The sequence below is a fragment of the Hylobates moloch genome, unplaced genomic scaffold, assembly GCF_009828535.3.
Source record: "Hylobates moloch isolate HMO894 unplaced genomic scaffold, HMol_V3 SCAFFOLD_8, whole genome shotgun sequence".
Lineage (NCBI taxonomy): Eukaryota > Metazoa > Chordata > Mammalia > Primates > Hylobatidae > Hylobates > Hylobates moloch.
Window position 1 is genome coordinate 102,742,077 of NW_026652283.1, and position 19,469 is coordinate 102,761,545.

Below are 19,469 nucleotides of genomic sequence, written 5' to 3' on the forward strand. Positions count from 1 at the left end.
CTCTGCCACAGCATGCTAGGACCCAGGAAGAATTCTAACACTTGTCTGATTCTTTGCTTTTATCTCCATCATCCAAAAAGCTCCTCACAGCAAGGTATGAAAGACAAGAAATACAGCCATCTGGCAGAAAACCAAGGTTCAGAGAGTTTAAGAAACTCTCACCTGTGGTCACACAGCTAATGGCAGAATCATAGTCAAAATCAGAAGTTTCAACTGCAGAGCTTCTCATCTTTAACCAAGCTTGGAAACCCAGGGCTCCACTTTTCTGTGGAAAGCTGAATATAGCCTGCATATGTGTTTTATTTTGTTTTGTTTTATTTTGTTTTTAATTTAATTAGTTCTACCATATTTTAATTGAATTAGTTCTACCAAACATTAGGAGCTTACACATAAAAATATGGATTTCTGACACTTTTTGGAAAACCCAAAGTTCCCTATATTGGTGCAGGCAACAGGAAAATTAAAAAAAAAAAAAAAAAAAAAAAGGACTAAAAGGAAACTGCAGTTCACTCCCTGGAAGATCTTGCCAAAACCCAGAACTGATCAAAGATCTCCTCTGTCTGTGACCTCATGCTCAGCTACACAAAACCCTAACAAGTCATTATTCTGTTCCCTTTTCCTGTGGCTGTGCTTTCCCTCCTCCTGGGATATCCCCATCTGTCTTACGGTATATGTAATCATCTTCCAGGATTTGGTTCAAATGTCCCTGGTTCCATGAAAAATTGACCATGAAGTCAATTCTGATACCCCTGGAATAACCAGGCTTTGTTCAGGGTTCTTGAACATTTTCTTATGCTTATTTTACAAACCTGTTTTCATATGTGCATATTCAGTGCTGTATACACAGTAAGCAATTAATAATATTTTGTTCAATACTAATAATAATGACTTAAGTAGTACTTCTCATGTGCCAGATACTGTTAAAAAGCACCTTGTTCATGTTAATTCATTTAAGCCTCAAACTACCTATTACTATACCCATTTCACACAGAGAAAACTGAGGCATACTAAAGGTTAGAAAAATTTCCCACAGTCACTCACTCAGCTATTAAATGGCCGATTAATTAGAACTTAGTCGGGCTACCTTTGGATGAATGGGTGGATGGGTAGGTGGATGAATAATTAGATGGAAGAAAAGGAGAGAGAGAAGAAGAGAAAGGAAGAAGAGAGGGGAGGACAGATAAACTTTCAGCAATAGGGAATGGCAGTGGAGGCAGATGTGAAAGAGCACTTTCTGTTGCAGGAACATCAAGTCTTTTGGTGGGGCAGGGGCAGTGGTATGTGCTTGTAAACTCTACAACCAGCTTTCTAGGGGAAAATGCTTGCTTTGTAGTATAAATAGTGGTGTAAATCCTCCTACCATGGCTGATTTCATGATGCCAACATGATATCTGATCACAGAGTTGGAGAGAAAAAATGTGGACAATTGTCAGTACAGGCCAGTTCGAACACACCAGGGCACAGGGTATACCAACGAAAATGGCAGGTAAAGTGACAGGTAACAGCCAGGTGACAAAGGACTGTGGAGGCCAAAGCAACGCCATCTTGGATGCGAATCCACCATGTTGACTTCTGATTAACTTCAGTTCCTGGAAGGCCTCTAAGATTTCCCACTTATCTAATGTTCCTTGTGTAAGAACAGGTACTTACTTACTATAAATCCTGCCCTTAGGTCAAACAAACTTGATGTTACCCTACTTCAATAGTTCTACAAATCCTTTCTGAATCACCCCTTTCCTACAATATATAAACCCTGGGTCTAGGGGGTAATGGCTCAGGGATCCACCATCTTGTCTCGCCATCGCCCGAGATACAGACATGGATTCTGTTCATAAGTCCCAATTATAGGTTTCTTTCTGATAAACTAGATTTGTCAGCCTCTTTCTTCAGCCTCTCAGCTTCCTTGAACTTTGAGATAGGTTTGCATAGACCTGCCGATTGCTAAACAAGGACGTATTAAGCCATACTAAGGATGTAATCCTCTTATACGCAAGCAGGAGTAATTTAAAGGTTTTTAAGAGAGAGTAATATGATCATATGGTTATAAAGAGTTGGAGACAAGATGGGAACATAGTCAAAATCTTAGGAACCTTCTTCATCTTCCAACATCTTGCCCGCACAGCAATTATTGCTGCAAGAAAAGTTATTAATTGTTTCACCCCTTTGTACCTTGTCCCTTTACCAGTCAGCTATTGCCCTTTTTGTGTCACTCCCCCTCATCCTTTTATTGTAGGCTCCCAGAAGTGCTCCAGATGTAACAGACCCTCAGGACTGTAGAGTGTCCATCTATCATTGTTGGTTCTGTAACATGTAAGGGTTGGAAGACCTAAGCAAAGAAATGAGTCTGAGTCAACTTAAACAGAGAAGACATCATATGGAGTAAACATAAAACAATGTCAGACACATCCTTGACATTATAAACCCATATAACTGAAAGGGACTTTGGAAACCATTTAATTCCTAATTTCCCTCTTACTGAGGAAGTAGAGCCCAGAACATTTGATGTAACCAGCCCAGTGCCACAGAGATGGTTAGAGTCAAAGCTGGAACTAGAACTAGGTTGCCTGGTTCCCAAATAGTCTACATGCACAAAAAGAGGGCATTTTCTGAGATGTTGTCACCCCTGCAAGGTCAAAGGCTTTCTTAGAAGAGTTTTTTTTCTTCTACTAAGCAGTTTCTATTTCATCAAATAGAACAAACAAAAACATGCTAATTTCCAGGAGCAGGGACATTCTGTTATCTTCTCCCAACACTGGACATGAGCCATCTGTTTAGGAAACACTCCATGACCACAGTTCCCTCTCTATCACTCAGGGCCTTATTATCTACTTTAAAAATTCTTCAGATCCTGACCTTTTCCCATGGTTCTCCATCTACCTGCCTGTGCCAAAGCCATTTCCTGATAACTGGGAAGTGGGAAGGGAAACGAAGTGAATCTTTAAAAACTACTTTGGCAAGTCTACTTAAGAGAAATTGTTGGAGGGGAAGTTGAAACTTTTGGCTGAAATGCAATGTAGTCTGATAATTCACCCTCATTTCAGGTGATATTGGTCAAGGCTACAGTGAACCTAGCCAAGGGGGCCACTGGGAGCTAAAACACAAGCCAATGTTCATCGGGCCAGGATCCAGGAGGCTATTGCTGCTCCAAGGAAGCCCATTTTTCAGTTTTCTCACAAAGGCATCCCATATCTTGGTTGTGGCCCTGATAAAGGATCCTTTTCCAGCTGAAGGTCTTCTCTACTTTCCAATACCAGTATCCACAGTCTTGATCCCTAAGAACAGAGCAGAAAAAGGCAATTCCCTGAGCCAGAGAAGTGAAAACTGGTCTGGAGAGGAAGATCTCAAAGTGCTAACACAGCTAGAAGATCCCAGAGAGCTAAAGCAGCTGTATTACCATTTGCCTGGGCCTGTCCCAATTTATACCTACTGTCTTGGAAAAACAACTAAGAGCCCTTTCATTCTCCAAAGTGTCCCAGTGGGAAATGATAAATTATATGGTTACCATTGTCTGGAGTTCTTGGGGTCAGAGACCTCCAAGGCATCTACCAACAGAATTCAAGGCATCCATGAACTTGCATGGAAAAAAAAGTCACAACTTTGTTTGTGAAGCTTAAATGGCAATGTACTATCTCATTCCCTTTTGAACACAGGCCATAAACCTCAATAGTAGCAGTACTAGTGATTATGTCACCAATACAAATATTTTCATATCACAGTACAGCCGCCACAGTTATCTCATAGTAGCATTTATGTCCATTCCTACTTTGAAACAATAGTAGCCACTAGTCCCACTACAAGATCTTGTTATAGAGGTGTTATGTAAGAAGCACATATATTAGTAACAGTGGTTTCTTTTGTAAGTCGATAAACAGATACTTCAATAAAATTGGTTTGTGCTACAATCTTATTATATTTTATGCATTTAAACACCATTCCAGAGCCCGTAGGCTTTGTCAGACTGTCAAAGGGCACCATGGAGTAAATCAGAGTAGAAGACCTTGGCCTGGAAATTGATAAAGCCACATTAATGTGACGCTCTGATATGTGAGAAAGAGACCTTGCCCTCTGGCTGGGGAGCTAGGCTGCCTTTGAATTGATCTGTGCTATGAGGTATTATTTAGTACACTCCTCTTCCTTATAAGCCTCTTCTTTCAGTCTTTATTACTCCCATTGTCTTTTTTTTTTGTCTTCTCTTATTCTTATGGGTTTTTTCCCCCTCTTATCCTTTGGTTTAGGTTTACTATCAGATATCTCTTAGTCTTACTGTGCTAAGTATTGGGTTCTTTTCCTTTGGATAGATTTTTTTTTTTTTTTTTTGGCCATGCTTCTCTTACTCCTCTTTCTCTCCTGCCCCCACCTTTCCCACCTTTCTCTGCTGTTGTGTGCTGCCTCTTGCTTGGCCCTGCTGACTTGGCTGGCCACACACCACACCCCTTTCATAGGTTTTGTAGCAGAAACATTGGGCATCAACAGTCCACAGTACATCTTCCCTTTGGGAATCATTTTCAGTTTACTAACAGACACTGTTTCTGAGCCACAGTTAAAATAACAAATTAGCCACCCCAGTAAACGACCGCACAACACATAGTAGCAGGAAAATAAAAGCTTTGAAACCCTAAGCTTAAATATAATTGTGGAAAGGGTGAAAAGTATTCCACTTAATAATCCCTGATGGCCAGATATCTAGAGAAGATCAGCAGCCTGGACCAGGACTCTTCTCAGTGCATAAATTCCCAGTGCAGCATAGGGAAAGCATACTGCTTAGTCACTGCTAACAGGGGGAGCCCTCTGTCGCAGGCCTATACAATGATTATTTCTCCAAATCAGAGCTCAGGTTAGAAGACTCAGGGGAAAGCCATGAGACCTCATGACCTTTGTGCTTTAGCTTTAGAGAACTATGCACTGTGCCTTCAGCACTGCCCTCGCCAGAGGACGTATTTGTCCTGAAATATTATAGCAGTCTCTCCCAGTTAAGTTACTGAATACTTCTTCTATCAATGACCTAAAATTGGAAGGAAGAAGGGAAGAAAGGAAGAAAGGAAGGAAGGAAGGAAGAGTGGGAGGGAGTGAGGGAGGGAAGGAAGGAAGGAGGCGGGGAGGGAGGGGGAGGGGTGGAGGAGGAAAAGAGAATAAAAGGAAACTAATCTGTATTTGGAAACATACTTACCACTTTGTCAAATATTACTCCATGGTTGAGAATAGCTTCACATTTTTAAATAATATTTGTTTCCATTTTATTTCTAATAAAAGGTATCTAAAGCATTTTTTAAACTGTCTGAAAATGTAGTGACATTTGCACTGGACAAGTATTAACATAAAAGGTAGCTTAGAGAGCTTAGGATAAAATGAAACTGTAAATTTCATAACCTTTCCTAATCTGTTCATTTATCCTCCTAAAGAATAAAATCTGTTTTTATTTGGGGAGGTTTTTTTTTTTTTTTTTTTTTTTTTTTTTTTACTCATTTATCTATTTTGAAAGAACTAAATGGCCCTTACTATTAACTTACTACCTGTGGTGGAGAAATAGTATGTTCAAGCCTATCAGCTTTTGAGAAGATTCCAGATTTCATTCTCATATGAAATGGCCATTTCATATGTCATTATCATGTTGAGATGTATTAATTCACTAAGTTTTTATAAAGTATATGTAGATACATACTAACATCTCAGGTACAAGAGCTTCTATCATGGCTCCAAACCATTTATCAAATAAAGTTCATCAAAGTCACAATCTGCAGATAATAAAATGAATACAAAATTTATTAATCTTATGGATTATTCAAATCTAAATATAGATTAGAATATTCTATATTTTTTAAATAAAATCAATAAGGTTTTGTAAAGCTTCTCAGGTCCTACTTTGAGCTTTTGGTTTTTTTTTTTTTTTTCAGTATCTTCTTCAAATTCTTTCTACAGAACCTTATTATTTAGCTTCTCTTGCTATTAAAAATAGTCAAGATCAGATATTCCGAATCTTGATTATTTTTTATTTTCAAATATCTTACCCGACTTTAAACTCATACTATGTATTGTATAAACATATCTATTCATTGTGTTCTGAATAAAAGTTTTTATTTTTCCATATCCTTTTTCTTAGAGCATATTGCTTAATAGTAATTATTATTCTAAATGTCAATGAACTCATATTTATATGATTTAAGATAAAGGTACACCCCAAAGAATTTCCCCAGCAGACGTGTCATGTGGGACTTTTGATATTGCACCACATAGGAGCCACAGTAAAATAAGTAGAGGGGATTGGACCACATAAGTAAGATGAGGATACAGCTCCCCTGAATAAACTAGGAATTGGAAACCAGAATGTCTGCCAGGTTCCAAAGGATTCCCCTTCCTGTGGTTCCTAGGAAATAGACCATTTCTTTTGCATATTGTTACACTTAACTTCAGTGTTACGTCTCTTTTCTTTAACACTGCTGCAACTCAACTAAGCCGGTATCCCCACCTCCAGAAGGTCACCCTTCTGGATGATCTGGTTTTGAATGGCTCTTCCTGAAGAGTGGGGCAGCTGTGCAAGTTTTTCCTACTCGCATAAAAACAAAATTGATTTCTAATGAATTCCCTGGAAAATGAATGCTTCTCCTTGAGATAACTGGGGTCTTGGGGATTCAGAACAGTCACCCTGACACAAAAGGCAGACTGAGGTCGAGGCTAGGAAAAAAAGGAAGAAGAGGAGCAGCTCTTAGTGCACACTGGCTCTCTGTGGGCATTATGGTCACACTTGGGTCCCTCAGCAGCCAAGCCTCACCTCCATCTTCCTCCACCCCATCCCTCCTCTGACAATATTGTTGCCTCACTCTCCTTTTCTTCCTCCACTATAGGATGGCCTAGGTCCTCACTATAGGATGGCCTAGGTCCTCACTATAGGATGGCCTAGGTCCTCACTATAGGATGGCCTAGGTCCTAGTGTGCCACAGCATTAGAGGTGGAAATCCTATTCCAGGTGACCTAAAAGGCACCAGGTTTCCACCATCTGTCTATAACTCTTGCCCCGCTGATCTGATTCTGAAAAACAGGATTCTTCTATCCCTCCTCCCTGTTTACTCTGGCTGAATTTTTATTGGTTTGTCTCCAAGGGGAGGACATCCTGGTACTACAGCTACAGAGAAAAGACATGAGGTGTTCTTGGAAACTAGAACTTTGTCCCACAAAAATGCTTAAAGGTACATGAAATCCTCAAGTGACTGGAGAAAGTCCCCTTTGTTGAAGGGGCTAAGTAGGCGAGGAAGTGGCAAATATTATCGGGAGTGACAAAGAACTATTTTTCCTCTTTCTGAGCCCCAAGTACAGAAATATATTGTTTTGCCTCAGCTTTACATCAGCATAAACTTTAACAAAAAGTCAAAAATCCAGGAGAAATCCAAGAATTTATGCCATTGTATTCAAAAGAATGTTTCCTGTGATAGGAAAAATTCCCTATTATTTTCACAAATACCTGGAAGTACCGAAGGATGAAGCAACTCAATCTAACAGAAGACTTTGCTAAAATCATTAGAAATCATTTAATCTTATTTCAAATCATCCAGAGGTTTGCACAGTTAATTTTTGTTGAGTTGAAGGCTTATAAATATTCTGCAATTTTTTATTTTTGCAAAAAGAGTCACATTTGTGGTAGCTTATTCATTATATATGATATAGAGTTTTTCTGGTTATGCTGATTGAGAAGCATTTATATGAAAATAAGCAAAACAGTCTTTTTAAAAATAAAAAGCCTTTTCCTAATTCATTTTAAGATGCTAAAAAAACAGCAGGAGTGAGCATAATTTATTTATGTATAATGGTACCATATTTGAGCAAGGGTCAAAAGGCAGTGGTTCTCGCATTAGTTATGCTACAAATGCACCAAGTGGCCTTGAGCTCAGCATTGAATCTCCTCCCTGAGTCTGGATTGGGTGGGATGATATCTGAGATCCCTCTTAGCTCTAACTAATTCTGTGACTCAATTCAGAGAGAGGCTTTCATTTGCAGAATACAATTGCTACATAAAATTGCCTCTAGTTTTTGACTACAGAGCAAATCTCTGTTCATATTTGGATCCCTCCTTCCATTTCTCTTCCTATTTAAAAAGGGAATGTCTACGAAAGGTTCAGAAGAGAAGTCCAGTACCAGTAGCCAGTTCTCTAAATCGATTTCCAGTACTAGTATTCCACTATACCAAGGTGTACCCCAACAAACTTTGAGGCAGGCGATATGCAACATCAGTCTCCCTAATACTCTAGTCACAGGGGCTCACAGGCCAGGACTGGCACTTATAGTATGCCGCTGCAGTTTGGAGTAAAGGGTTAGGGGCCTCACTCATGCTTCCTTCTAGACAAAGGGTTTTTAGTACCAAACAGGGCTGGGAGTATGGCACACACTCAGTGTTCTCTGCTCACCAGACCAATCAGCCCCACCATTTCCTGGCTGAATGTCGATAAGCAAATAACTTGAATTCTTCAATACTGGGTTTCTCCATCTGTAACACGAGATAAATAACTCTACCCATTTTTCAGGGTTGTTGTGAGGGTTAAATCTAACACAAGCACATACAAAGTCAAAGATAGTGTCTGGCACATAGTAAGAACTCCGCAACTGCTAGCTAGCGCTGATTGTTACATTACTATTCGTCTCCCCAGAACAGTTCAGCAACCTGAAATAAACACACCTTGGTGTAGATTTGGAGTCTTTCCTCAAGTTACATGTTCTAACTTGTTTCTACATGCAAAAAGAAGTGGCCAGAGTGCAAATTCAGGCGATAGATAAGCACCCAGAAAGAAATGAGCCCTGGCAGGGTCAGAGCTAAATCTCGTGGAGCGCGAGTTTTAAGTCTAGGATCCTACCTCAGGTATCCAGGTACTTCTGAAGAAGCCCGGCTCTCTCACCAGGCCTGGCCTGTGAGGGTGTGGCCTTTGTGCTCAGGAGCTGCACCAGGAGCCTGCGCGCAGGGAATCCCCGTTCTGCTCCTTGGGGCTCTGGAGTTTGCCACCGCTAGGCAGGGAGCTAGCTGCTCCAGGGGTGCCCCAGAATGGGAGGGACTGACCTCGGGATTTCTCCCGGAAGCCCTGGCGAGTCAACGTTTCCTCCGATGTGGCCAAGGCGAGGGACCCAGAAAAAGGAACTGCTATGAATTTTGCTTTTTCCCAACTGGTACAAGGCAGCAGGAGTCCTCTGTAGGGCACCCGCGGAGAAAGTAAGAAAAGGCTGCACGTGGAAGGTCTGAACAGGCAGGACCTAAAGGTTGTACAGGGTTCCAAACCCACCCAACCTCCAAATGTTTCCCTATAGGGCTACTAGGAACCAGGGATCCACTCTCAGCCAAAGGCACCTCTGGGAGAGGAGCATGCACCTCCTCAGGGAGAGAAGGGTTAAGTGAGGTGCTTACTGGCCTTGGCAGTCACTGTGCCCCCACCCAGAAATAGGGGGCTTGGTGGATAAAAGGGAGGGGAGGCTGCCTCTTCGAAACAGCTGACTAACCCCCTCCCGCAAACGGTCTTGCATTCCAGATTGCTGGGGTGCAAAAGAGAAAAGAGCCTCCCCTTCCTGCATTCACCAGAGCATCTGGAGCCACAAGAAGGATCTACCTGGAAGCTGCAAGGTGGGCAGATCCACCTCTGTCTGGGCTCCCAGGTCTAAGAGCTGGGTCTCCCTTCACCCGAGGCCCACACCTCCTGGCTCTGCATTTCCCTGCACGCCCTCCAGCTCTGCGCTCCCCAGCCTCCCGGGCGCAGCGCAGGGCTCCCCCCACTCCCTCGCTCCGCCCAGGTGCGATTTGTGGAGGGGGGGGAAGTGGCTTCCACCGCAGCCTCCGCTGCTGCGCTCTCTCCTCCAACCACTTTGGACCCCTGTTTACTCGCTGCGCGCTGGGGACTCCCCTCTACCCCGCACACAAGTCTCCCCCTGGGAGGCAGGAGTCCCCTTCCTACACTGCGGCTGTGGAAACATCCTTGACTCCTGAGTGCCTGGCAGGGAAGGTAGGCGTGGGTCTACCGACCTGGATGCGGAGGTGAAGGAGCGTAGAAGCAAGCGGGTGCCAGAGAAGAGAGCAGACTATGGTCCTCTTAGAGCTTGGAGAAGCATCCCTAGTCCACGATCTGACCATTCAGTCACCACTCAAGATGCCAACGCATTCAGATTCTCGCGGGGAGATTTCTTTGCTTCTGGGGAGGGAGATCGCCCCATCCCAGGCACTCAGCAGCCTGCCTTCCCAAGTACCCAAGGGCCCGGCATTCCGGGGCTCCATTCCTTGTCTCCACGCGCCCCCAGGTACCCAGCCCCTCCCCCATCTGTATTTACATACCCAGGCCAGCGCCCTCCGGACTCAAATCCCTTTTCCTCTTTGTCAGATGGCCTCTCAGGGCTGGCCGCTAGCCCACATTAGCAGTACCTTTTCATTTCCCTCAACGGTGGGCAGATCTACCCGACCCTCAGCTTCCTCCTCCACCGCACGAGCAGCCTTTCCCTCCCTGAGCCACTTACTTCACCCACCCATATCTGCACTTGCAGTTCCCACGGCGCACAGCCGCAAGCCACTCCAAAGGTTTCATTGCCGAGTTGGGGGTGGCGTGTGCAAGGATGGACTGACTCCCATCGCGCTAGACGAAGCTTCAAGGGTGGCCGCAGCCATCCTCCACGTCCCACCTCTCTTATTTCACCTTCTCTGTCCCTACCCAGCTCCTAGAGGCAGGATGAGCACTGCTGGGTCCCAAACCCTCGCCTCAGGAGCCAGAGCTGCGTGGAGTGAAAAGTCGACTGGCAAGAACACACAGAGAGAAATGGGCAGATGCATATGGCAAGAGGGGCTGGGGGAAGGGCAAGAACTAAACCTGCAACTTGCACAGCACGGGGTGAGCACCGCGCAGGGAAGGGGGTCACAAAAGTTTGCAGACTATTGTATAGCAGCCGGCTGAACAGGAGCAAAGAGGGTCGACTCTATCTCTCCAGGAGGAGGTCTCTCCCAGGGTCTGCGCAAAAGGGATAAGGGGAGCTTAGACAGGCATGGCTTAGAACTAGGGTAATAGTTCTCCTCTACTTGTTCCTTGGAGGGACGGCCTAGGTACCCGGGCAGAGGGATGATCCCGCGCTCTGCGAAAAGCAACAGGCGGCTGCACCTTACCTTGCGCCAGTCCCGGGCCGGGGTGGCTGCTCCATCCTCGTGGCTCAGGGAGGAGGCGTTGGGTGCGTATGCTTAGGGGTGTGCGCGCTGCCAGGGCTGCAGCGGCCGCCACCTCCAACCAGCTGCAAGCCGAGCTGCCCACCTGCGACCGGGCCGGCCCGGCGGGCTTGGCTCCCGGCGAAGGCGGCGGCGTTGGTGCGCGGCGGCTGGGGCGCGGGACGCAGGCAGTGCGTGGCGCGGCTGGCGTCTTCGGGCGCCGCCACCGAGCGAGGGTGCGGCCCCGGGCGGCCGTGCGGGGCACGACTTGGCTCGCGTTGCTGCGGCGGCCGCTGCAGACCCTGCTCCAGGCGCCGTAGCCTTGCAGTTAGAGCAGACAAAGACAGGAGAGAGGCAAAGCGCCGCTTGCCCAGATGCAGTCGGCTCAGTCAATAGAGGGAAATCGCCTCCAAACCCAGGCTGGGAATGAGGGAGGAGGGGCGAGGCGGCTGGGGACTAGAAAAGCAGCAGGGAATTAACGTGACAGTCAGAGCCCAGCCAGCGCCTCGCCGGCGCTGCTCTCTCGCCTCGCGGTTGCGGGGTCCGGTTTGGAGAGAGGGGGCGGGGGCTGAGCGTTGGCTCCCGGAGACTAGCTGAGGTAGGAGTATTAACTCCCTCCGCTGCTCTCGCCTTCCTTCCTCGCACCCCCTTACACAGCCCTACTTGCAGCAGGCTATGGCCCCATTCTTTCTCCTGTTTTTCTAACTACTGAGATCAGAGCTGAATTAAGCTGGTGAAAGGAGCAAAACGTGCAATGGATTGATTGCCCTCCTTGGGGAAAAAGCGGACGCTTAAAATCAATTCGATAAATGAGTTTTTACTGGGTGCCGAGTACTGTGCTCCGCTATTGTGAGGGAGGATTATGAATAAGGTACCCCCCTCCCGCCCCAGGGTCCATTGTCAGATATCAGAATCAGTTTCCCCTGCAGTTCTGGAAGCCCAAAGTTTCGGGGTTGAGTTGTGGTCCCTGATCCCGATCCTCAACCAATCTAGCTTTCTAAATCAGAAGAAGGTGGAATTCAATTTTCCCTTCTCCTTCCTGGGATGACTTTAACGTGCAGCCGAAATGGAGTCTATAGGCCCCTTAAAAAAGCGCGCGCACGCCAGTGTGTGTGTGTGCGTGCGCGCGTGTGTTTTAAGAGTAAGTCAAATTATTGGTTTTAGTGATGTTCTTATTTCATGATTTTAATTATTTACCATATCTGCAGTAGACACCAGTTTGGGGCAGAGGAACCCGCCTCTCCAGACTCTACAAATACCACCTTTTTTCTAAAGCTTTTTTCCGCTACCCCAGTCCTCTGATTCGAGGCAGAAATCTTTCCCCTTTCTTTGCCCTCTCAGAATTTTATTTGCCAATCACTTGCGGAACTTATATATTTATAGATTTATCTCTTCACTCACATATGAGTATTCCCTGTGCTTTTTGTTTATTTGTTCTCACTGCAACATCCAGCAGTGTTTTGTATCTAATGGGCACTCAAGGAAAGCTTATCCAGTTGAAGGTCATTTTCTCCTTCTGTATGAGCTAAATCTCAGTGTCTCTAGAATTAAAGAGACTCCAGGGATGAAACTTTTGATTTAGGGTGTAGTGGAGGGAGCCACACATACAGTTAGACTCACAGCCCCTTTACTGGAAAGGTAATAAAGTATTTAATACATTTTGGTCTCTAGACAATCAACCTTCTCCCACTGACCACCCACCTCTGTTTCCTGAATTCCCAAAAGCAAAAGAAAACCAAGCTGCTAAGCAACTTCGTAGAGCAAGACATATATGTTCAGCTGCCAGCACCTAGAGCAAACCCATTCCAAGGGGAGAATGACCAAAAAATCTTGATTATTTCATGACCTGTGTCAAGTACGTTGAAAGCCTGCCAAAGTTTCCTCATTTCTATTGAGGCACTTTTATTCTGGATGCATTTTAGAACAGTTTGAACAGTGTTACATTGCTCAGGGGTGAAGAAAATTGCTTTGTAGTTTAAGGATATTTAAGATTTGTTTGTTTGTTTTCTGTCCCACCTACAAATTGCAGGATAGATACCTCAGATCAGGAATGCTGCATGAAAAAGTATGTCCATAATGCAGGAGATTAGACTAAATGACTCTTAAGATACCTTCTGTCTCTTAGATGTTATGATACTGTGATTTAAAAGATTGTGGTTTAAAGTTTGTTTTTTTTTAATTTTGTTTTTGGTTTTTAAAAGAGATTTTTGAACACAAACATAGATACATGTGGATAGCAGGTATGTAATTTGGCATAGTTTTTCTGAAGGGAAATTTGGCATGCTATTGAAAGCATAACATTTTTGCATGTCATTTTTCCAGTGACTCTAATTCTTCAAATTCATCCTCGGGAAATAATTAAGGTTGAGCAAAAAGATTTATCTACCTAGATATTCATTGCAGTGTTGTTTATATTAGTGAAAAATCGAAAAGAAACAAAACTAAACTCAAATGTCTACCAAGAGAGGAATGGTAAAATATTTTGTAAATCTATACAATGGAATATCAGTCAGACACTAAAATGTTGTAGGTGAATATTATCATGATTTATGGTTGTAATATAATTTTAGTCAAAAATTTCAGATGCACAAGGTGAGAAGTAGAATAGTAAAAAATAAAATCTGGAGTTGACAAATCTGGGTTTGAAACCAGGCATTTCTACTTGCTGACTATGTGATTATGGACCTGAACCTCCAATATATCGACTGTATAATTGGGTTGATGTTATTTACACTATAGTATTGTTGCGATTAAGTGAAATAGCATTTATGAAGCGCTTAGCATGGTGCCTAATACATAGTAAAATCTCAATATATTAAATATATTTATTTGGCAAACAAATGTATAAACATGAGTTTAAGGTATGATATATTTTCTGGTAAAAATATATACATATATAGACTCATTTCTACAGTAAGATATGCTTCACTATTACCAGTGGCTATCTCTGTTGGCACTTGGATTTGGGGTGTCTTTTTTAAAAAAAAATCCTGTAGTAATCATCAAGTAAAATTATATAGTAAATAACAGCGGAATTTGTTTTTAATTTAATTGTCTTTTAATTAAAATACGACTAACTATGGACATAGGAAACCTCTAGATTTGGAAGTTTTCTGTTTTTGTTGATTCATCCATATGTCATCAACATTACTTGTTGACTGTTGGTGTCACCCATGCTATAAAAAGGATAAACGACAGGGCATGAAGTTTGTCACCTCTGATATAAACTTAGATTTGTTTTGTAGCAACCAGAAGTCAAGTCCAGCTCCACAAAATATGCTGTTTAATATAAAGAGCTGATTGGTTGCTACCCTTGCCTTCTCTTGACAGCCAATACAGAGAGAGGGAGAGAGAAAAAGGAGGGATCAGAAGGTATATTTGTAACTTTTGATTAGTGAACTAGAGAAGGAAGCCTAACACTGCAGGACCATGACCTTCACATCTACTTTAGTGGCCCCTCTGGGTCAGAGATGGATGGTTTGTACAAGTTTTCTATGTATATTAAAAATGTTATAGAAATACAGGGGGGAATATGATTTATGGTGTTTTCAGTTTAACTTTCTTTAGAAATAGGGGCACACGATTTAAAAATCAATATGTTCCAGAACACTTTTCATGTAAACGAAATTCTTTGAATTTTAAATTGTATTCTCTCTCTGAAACTCTTTACAGAAATGAAAATGCATTTCTCTGAGCCCAGAAATTGAGTTTCTGAAATCTGAATCACTGGGGTGCCCAAAACTCTGCTGTCTAATGGATGAATGGGATCAAAATGTGAAGATATGATTACCACGAATCCTTTGTACAAGGTGATCCAGTTTACTAATAACAAACCAACCTTAAACTTCTTGGCTTGAAATAACAGCCATCATTTATTTAGCCTGAATCTAAATTCTGGACAAGGCTCACTGAGGAAGGCGCATCTCTGATCCACTTCCCACGTGGCTCACCATATACCTGACAGGCTGTGTTGGCTGTTGGCTATTGGTTGAGCATCCGACAGGAGTTGCGAGCTAGGGACCTTAGTTTCTCTCCATGCGGGGCTCTCCCTGTGCATCACACCATAGGTTCTCAAAGACTTCCTCACCACATAGCGGTTGGGTTCACCAGGAGAGCTCCAACAGGGGTCAGACCCTTTCCAGATAATGAAAACCTGAACAATTTAGCCTTATCAATTGTACAAATTCGTCCAATCTTCAAACAATATCATAAATTTTATCCCAGAACATACCAGGCAAACTGAACCAGTGGACTAACGAATCATTTGAACGATTTAGGCAACTGGATCGATTTTTCTTTTATTTATTGAGATAATTTCATCAACAATTGGAGTCTTAGTCAATTAAATGAATTCATAATATTTTCTATATTAAAAAATTAATGATGTCTTCACATAGGGAAGACTAAATTTCTCATGGTGTTTTTAAAGGCCTCTGCAATTTAACTCTCTTCCCAGTCCTATCTCATCACCTCCTCTAGTCTCTTATATTTATCCATCTTACCTGAGCCTTGTTTTGACCTGTATTAGGGCTCAATGTTGAGAAGTCTCCCTTTCTTACTAGACTCTAAGTTCCTTGAGAGCAGAGACTTTTTCAGTTTATGTCCTCACAACCCTCAGCCCTGAGACATGCATGAAGTATGTGCTTGATATACCCTTATTGAAAAAATGAATAATTCAACATCCCTTGGCTTTCTAATTCAATCATTCATTTTCCAAAATGGCAATATTGGTCATGAGTTACTTCACAGGGAAGCTAATTAATTCCCTAAACTGGAAAATGTTTTGAAGTTCCACAGTACTTTAGAAACACACAGGAACATTAATATGTGTAATACATACATTATTATTACTTCCCTGACACATAAATTGTAAATAATCCCTTTTTAATGTGTTTGTTTTGGATATACTGGACAAATTTGCAGAAAGTAATGTATTGTTGGCTCATTTCTACTAATGGACACCTGTGTGGACTGAATAAGATGTGGTCTCTTCTAGCTCTATTATTTGTTTATTTCTCCAACTTTCAGAGCCGCTATTTATACATGCTTCTTGCCAGAAAGGTGACCATGACATGAGAATCGGCCTTCTTGGGGTTCTATGTCTTAACAGATAGTATGGGTACCTATACAATTCTAGGAGTGTCCCAGCCACATAATTACTGTGATGTAACTACAAAGCTGCATGATCTAATGGAGAATCCTTGCCCCATAGTGGAACTGTCTCTTCTCGGAAATTTTGTATAAGAAAACTGGGAGGGTTGGGTTAACCTCTCTGGTAGCTAAAGCTGCATGATATAAATCATAGGTGCAATAAGCAGGTATATTGTCTGCCATGTGGAGAAAGCCACACTGCAGTATGAGTGACAAAGCTACCACACAGGTACAGATGTGAGAGACAGGGCAATTCCCTGTAGCTTCTATGCCCCTGGATACAGCTATTTAAAGGTCCAGCCATGTCTCTGTTCTTCCCATAGCTTTTTATATATCCACTTATTTCAATAAGTTTCCCTTTTTACTTAAAGTCATTCAAATTTTCTTTCCATCATTTGGGACCCTAAATATTTCAACTAATGCAATATCAAAGAAAGATTTGAGGAATGACTCTCAGACAATGTTTAATTAAAAGTTGGGGAGAAGTATTTTGGGATGCTTTGATATAAGGCTTACATTTTTCAAAGTTAAAAGCCCAAAAGCAACATAAACTGAACCTATTTTTCCAGACAATAAAAATAGGACCTTAAAAGTGAAAACATGATCCCAGTGTTTGTAATTTACTAGAATGTAGACTTCATGAAGGTAGAGATTTGGATCCTTTGCTACTATATTCCAACAACTACAATAGAATTCTACGTAGGGTAGGGTATTATTAATATTTATTGAATAAGTTGATGTATTTCCTTGTTGCATCTCTTCCTTAATCCCAGTAGGAATATGAAAAACTCTCATTTATTGAACTCATGCTATAAAACAGCCATCGTGCTAAAATGTTGTCAAAATTTCATTTCATTTTTTAACAGATGTTGGGGTGGGGATGGAGGGCAACTGTTCTCATAGATAAAACAGTTTGCTCAAGGACACACAGGTTCTATATATTGAGGCTAGGGGTTAAACCCAGGATCATCTGTCTCCAAAACGTGTTTTTTCTACCATCCCACAATCACATATTAATGTGTTTCTTTATAGGGCCGAAATCTTTCCTGAGGTATTAAGATGTAAGGGGTAGAGTAGACCGGTATTTTGCTTCATATATAATTGCAGATTTAAATATCAAGGGTTTAATGAATAAAGAATTAGTTCCCATTTTATAGACAAGTAAGTGGAGGTCTATGGTGTTGCCTCAGTATTCATCAATGTCTTCTTTGAAAGTCTTATTATCAGGATAGAAGCTCTACTCTTGCTCCTCTTGCCTTCCCATGAGGAGACTTCATAACATCTTAGTCTCTTGTAGCTGTTGCTGCTCTACCACACAGCTTCCAACTGCAAGGAAGCACCTGCTTCTCTATGCCTGGTCTTTTGACAAGTGCCAGGGGACTTACTGCTCCATTACCAATAACTGATGAGAATTGATGGATAAATATCCCACACACAATTACTCTTTTGAGATGTCTCTAAGGCATGTTGTACACTGTGCCTCAGAAGTCCTGTGTATGATTAAGCACTTGTTACACACGACACTAGCTTGCCCAAAAGCGAACCCTTTATTGGCTTCTTTCCCATCCCTATCTCACTGCCCTAAATCTCTACCAGAATTTTCCAAATAAATTTCTTGAATTCACACCCTTATCCCAAAGGTTTGCATCTGGGATACCCCCAACTAAGGCATCTCTCTGGCCCATTCACTCTTGAACTCTAAAAGAGAGGGTCAAATTACCTGATGGATGAGTTTAAAAGAAGACACTGAAAATCATCCTTACATTTATCTCTTTTGAAGATATCAAGTTCATAGGACAGATACGTGTTCAGACTGCACCCTGCCATGTGCTTAAGGACTTGCACTTTGGGGAAGGTCTTAGTGACTGAACAAACAAGTCAGTTTACTTCAAAAGTAAGGTATTAGGACATATCAAAGTCCTTATAGATCTAAAATCACGTTTCCAATCAACTTATTTGCAATACAGTGGACATTTTAATTTCCATCAAAATTAGCTTCACATGATTCATAATAGCCAAAAGGTAGAAACAACCCAAATGTCTCCAACAACTGACAAATGGAAAGAGAAAATATATTATGGCCACATAATGAAATATTACTGTGCCATAAAAATGGATGAAGTACTGATACATGCTATAGCATGGATAGGCCATGATACTATGGTAAGTAGAATAAGAAGCCAGTCACAAAAGATAACACGTTGTGTTATTCTATTCACATGAAATGTCTGGGACAGAGAAATTTACAGAGACAGAAAGTAGATTAGTGGTTGCTTAGGGCTGTGGTATGAGTTGGAGATGAAAAACATGATAACTAAAAAATGTCAGGTTTCCTTTTGAGGTGATAAAAATGTTTTAACACTGACTGAAGTGTTGGTTGTCCCATACCTATCAATAAAAGCCACTGAAGTGTATTCTTTAAGTAGATGAATTATATCTCAAAAAAGTGGTAAAAGTTAGCCCCACATGGTGATGCAAAATGTTAATGTTGTGTGAAAGATACATGACAGCTCTGTACTATCTTTGCCACTCCTCTGTAAATATAAAATAGTCATCTCTTAAGGTTGTAATAATCAATTGAGATATTATATATGACACCACTGTATCTGGCAAATACTCTCCCCCTCCTCCTTCTCCCTCTAACTAAAATAGGGACCCATGTGGATATATATGGACAGCACCACGTCTGCTTCTGAGGAATCTGATTTTTTTTCCCTAAAATCTCCATTATCCTTTATGTCCTCTTGTTACTTTACAGGTGTAAGATTTGGCCCGATAAGGTGTAGTTAATATCCCTATTACTACAATTTAATAGACATAATAAGCCAATTCAGTTTTCAATGCCAGAGATTTGGGCAAAAAAATAAAGCAGGGTGGCATCAATAATTGATGCCAATGTGGCCCTTCTCAGCAATTGTTTTTTCTTGTTTCTTTTGCACCCCATCATAGCTATTTTTGTTATTTATGTGTGTTTTATGAAAATGGTAGCATTCCACCAGATCCACACGTAAGCCTCGAGTTGCCGATGCAGGCTTTCCTTTCCTCCTTCCGTAGAACTTGTGAAAGCCAGCACAATATTTCTGTTAGTTGGTCTGGAGTCAATTCTGTTTCTAATTATGGGGTTTATTTTCTTCTTTTGTTGTAAAGTTTTCTCCACTCCCTGGGGGTGTTT

At 42.1% G+C, this 19,469-nt stretch overlaps 1 protein-coding gene across 8 annotated transcripts in view; it reads right to left on the reverse strand.

Moving 5' to 3' along the window:
• Positions 1–19,469, reverse strand: part of LRRC3B (leucine rich repeat containing 3B) — a 335,012-nt gene that overhangs the window by 76,835 nt on the left and 238,708 nt on the right. Inside the window, exon 1 of one of the 8 annotated variants that reach the window (XM_032162267.2) lies at positions 11,111–11,575. The exons of 4 other annotated variants lie outside the window; for them this stretch is intronic. The gene's annotated coding sequence lies outside the window, so the exon portion shown is untranslated. Of the gene's footprint in view, positions 1–8,837; positions 9,703–9,988; positions 10,454–10,482; positions 10,749–11,110; positions 11,576–19,469 lie in introns of those variants that run through there. 3 more of the 8 variants (XM_058442575.1, XM_058442574.1, XM_058442573.1) reach the window with 3 other exon arrangements.